This window comes from Zerene cesonia, chromosome 13, assembly GCF_012273895.1.
Source record: "Zerene cesonia ecotype Mississippi chromosome 13, Zerene_cesonia_1.1, whole genome shotgun sequence".
NCBI classification, from domain to species: domain Eukaryota; kingdom Metazoa; phylum Arthropoda; class Insecta; order Lepidoptera; family Pieridae; genus Zerene; species Zerene cesonia.
In genome coordinates, this window is record NC_052114.1 from 7,172,567 (window position 1) to 7,177,367 (window position 4,801).

Sequence of the window (4,801 nt, forward strand, 5' to 3'; positions counted from 1 at the left end):
TATTTCACGCCGGTCTTCTGTGGGGGTGTGATACTTCCCCGGTGCGAGCTGGCCCAATTCGTGCTGAAGCGTGCTCGAGTACCACATACAAATATAATTAGAATAAATGTAACCAACCATACACGAACAGCGTCGAGATAATTATAGCTCAACCAAGTGTAAAGTTAATAAATTTTACGCATAGTAATCTCGTTATTCCAGTCGAACACCTTTGACGTCTTATTCTAGTGACATATTAAATACCTAGAATCCCACAACCCACATATTGACGGTGAAAATCATGTCAGAAACGCCACTTCATGGCATGCGGTCTGTCAATCTCTCTATGTAATTTGACCATGTAATTTATGTGATGCCGATGACACTAGGCCTTGTGCCCTTTTCTATTGTTAGCGTGACTACAATTGTACCTACAACAAAAATCTGGATTTATTTAGTGCTGACAGAATGTTTGGAAAAAATCGAAAAAATCTGTACTGGGTTTGGGAAAAGCAATTAAAAAAAATTTTCACCCATCCAATTTATGACAGCGCCAACCATTGCTCAACCTCGATTTTGTATTATTTCTTATTAAATAGCGGCAACAAAAACACACCAACTTCATCTCTGAAAACTTTATGTCTTAGTTTATGAGTTAAAGCCTGGTATCAGACGGACGAACAGAAAGACAGACAGACAGACGGACAGCAAAGTCTTAACAGAGTGGTCCCGTTTCAATTATAGTGATGGAGTAAATAAGCTACACTACTGCTGGATTAAACGTTTGTCTTCTTTGTAATTATTTTTCAGGCTATAAAATAAAGAGTTTTGAACAATTCCCGTAATCAGAGAATAATTGAAAATCGAAATTTCGACAATAATAAGCATAAAAGAATTATTGTTCTATGACTATTTACCACAAATCATTATTCTATGTAATGAAACGAATCGATATCAAGCGTCAATAAATATCAATCAAAATTTATTAATCATTTCTGCATAACAATGCTCTAGCTATGCACCGCTGACGTCATTTTCCTCTTTATAGCTATAGTACGTCTCTAGCACGCCTTTCTGTGTCATACTCACAGCTGAATGACGCGTGGTATTGAGGTAGGTCAAGACCACTTGCGCTTTTATTGAAAGTGAATGTGAGAAAGTTATACTCGTGACGTCATGGTCTTATGGTGCATCTTTTCGCGCCGTTAGGTGTAAGTGTTGTTTGAAAATTGGACTTATTTATGTATGTTGAATATCATTAGAAGTAATTCTGTTTCCTTTTATCCTACTAATAATATAAATGCGTAAGTTTGTAAGGATGTATGTGTGTGTTTGTTACTATTTCACGCAAAAGCTAATGAACTTTGTATTTGATTGATTGTAATGAAATTTGGTATGTAGATAGCTGGACAACAGAAAAAACATATAAGCACTTTTTATCTCGATATTCCTACGGGATACGAACTTACGCGGGTGAAACCGTGGGGCGCACCTAGTAGTTACATAAATCTGATTATAAGTCAAAGAGAAAATGTTTTTGATGGAGTCTGTTCCTCAGGATTAATTTGTCAATTATTTGAAAAATTTAAAGTCAAAACAAATATTCACTCCAATTCATAAATTAAGTGCTGAGACAGATTAAGAATTTATTAATATAAAATTAATAAATACCTTACAAAAAGTTTAAATGTAAGAAAGACATCTATTGATACTGGTAATTTTTCCAAAAATCTTTTATATATTAGGTTCTCATTCCTTTACGAGATAAATAAATAAAAAAAATATGTTACGAATATTTTTTTTAAATACACGGAAGCGTATCAAAATGCAATATTAGCACATTTTGAATATTTTGGGTAATACATACTCATTAGATAAATTTCTGCTTCCTTCTACGATTAGCTATTAGATCGATATTTTACATTCTAATAGTTGTGTAATCAAACAATTAGTCAAAAGATAACAACAATTAAAAGCTTTATCTCTAATTTGATACTATTAACCTGAATATATTGCAATATTTTACTCAGAAATTACATAACATTGTATCAATCCATACTTTGTAAAAGTGTTTCAAAATTTATTTCCCAAATTTTGAAATTTTATATTATATTTATGCAAAATTTGTATCGACAATCAAATAGCCTAGATAAGATAGAATGTTGATAAAGATCTTCAACTTCCTGACGTACAGTTGCATCCTTGTATTCAATTAATTCATATATACATATTTAATATATTCCTGTCTATTGTTGTTAATTATTTCATTAACCAACAGGTCACCTAAATAGATAACCAATTAGCCTTTGGTTCGTGGGAGATTCTAGAAAACATGCGATTTCTACAACCCACAATACAATGGGATGATGATTATCACAATTTGTTGCGTGACCATTACTACAATAAATTATGATTTTAATAAACACAGAATAATTGAAAATATTCCATAGTACTAGCATAGTTAAAACGTGTTAAAGTTGAATATATAATTTTTGTTTCTCACGAAACAAATGTAATTACAAATTATATATAAGGCTCTTCTCTGAGAATCTAGCCTAAATATTCTTACCGAGGTTGTTTTTTAGTTAGATATATTGATAATACAGCAAAGAAAACACAATTATTTAGAATCTAGACAAAACAACAATACTACACATAACAGTATCTATCAATCGTATGTTGAAAATGTTAGCATTTTACTTGTTAAAGAATGTATTTTCTAGAAATTCTAGAAATTCATTATTTTCTCCGAAATTAATGAAGTTTCTTCGACTGGACTGTCATTGGCAGATAGTTGATGGATGATGATAAAACTGACGAAATGCGTCAGTAGCAAACATGCTTTGAGAATTAATGTTTTGACTGATAATATGGTTATTAATATGATCGTTACACTTTATTGCTGTCTTTAAGGTAGTCATGTCTGAACTCTAGGAAACCATTAATCAATAGGAATGCACATTTAATGCTATGCAATTAATAAAATGAAATAAAAAAGCTAAAGTTATGTAGCTGTTGCTAAATTAATAAAACTAGAATAAATGCATTTTATGTGTTTTTATACCCATTAATTATTTTACAGGTAAGCGAAGAATAATTATTTTTTATTAAGTTAGATTGTAACGTAAGAGAATGGTTTTTCCTTATTTTTGTCAAAAATAAATCCAATGATTTGAAATCAACAATCGCATATTTCTCCCTTCATAAAAGTCCCATATTATTTTTTAATATTTACAATTTGTATTGAAGTTTTATTTCTTTATTTTTATATTTATGGTGCTTTTCTCAGCCTATAAAAATGTATTGACGTATAAATTCTTAAAATGATATGTATAAACAAATTATATTACAATTGTACCTAACGCACTGTTTTGCACAATTATTATTATATTCCCAAACAAACAACTCAAACAGACTCAAAACTCCTCCGTCGTTTTGAGTATTTTTAAATATTATCAGAGCACTTCTACTCCACAATTTTCCATTGACCTACAAGTAAGAGTCGTAAAGGATTTAGTAAATCGGCAAGTCTCTTAAAGTCAAATTGATTGAGAATTCTTGATAATTATTAACTGTTTGATAACGTGGGAAACATTTGGCTGAGTATACAAATTGTGGACACCTGTTTTAAACTGCAAATCCGTACTGTTTACGGATCTAATGATTATCTTTAATAGGTAGCTATTAGATATAATTTATCACTTCTGTGTATAATAATTTATTAGATATTATTACGTTTAATTGATGACCTCTACTCTACTCTTCGGCTTGCGCCAAGCGCGCCATTAGTTCCCAAACCTCTTTCATTATACTAAAATTATAAAAAAAATGTTTATTGACGAATTGAAAACTTTTGAGTGTCTGGAACGGCAGTATTAACTATTATATGATATAGCTTATCAGCACGACATCGCTTCTATGGTGAGTGTTGAAACGAGTTTAGTGTACTGAAATTATTCAAGGATTAAAAGAAGTATTGGTACTGTGCTATGGTTATAGGTTATGTTGATCATAAAAATCAATTTGAATTACTTGAAATCTCTTCAGTTTCTCGTTGTTGTCGGACCGTAGCTCATAAACTAGGATACGTTTATTTAAGTTAATAATAAATAAAGGACGCATGAGTATTATTCTCTATTTTTTTTTTCGCATCGACCCCAGTGCCGGTGACGCCCATGCAAGAGAAGTCGCAAGCTCATTTCACATAATTATAAAAAGTACTGTAGTCACAATTTGTTAACGGGATTTCATTGCCTGTTTTAATTCCATATATTTTATTGAAGTCCTAATTGAATTCAGAATAATCAAATTCACTATTAAATTCTAATATATTTTTTTATGTATATAATTAATATTTTCTCATTATTTGACTGGAACATAGTTCTCAAGCTCTCTGTCAGTATTTTGTGGTGAACACAAGGAAATTGTGTATGCGTATAATATTCTTGTTTATATGATTTGACAGATCCACATACTTTTCTTTCTGCTTTATTCCCATCGTTAATACTTCTATTAGCCCTTACCCTTTAAAAGTAGGCAAAGTATTTACAAGGCCCTGCCTCTACAAATTTTCATGAGCGATGGTAATCGCTTACTGCCAGGCAACTCACAATTTTGTTGCTTTTATAAAACTGAATGTTAAATAAAGATCTCAAATAAAGAAAAGAAATTTTGTTGATAAAATTTATTTCATAATATACATATTTACAATCAATAAAATACCTTAACTAAGCTTATAAACTAATTATTGTCAAACTTAAATCTTATATTACGGTAACAATTGTTTAAAATAATAGCAATTTTCAAAATAAATCATAACCTA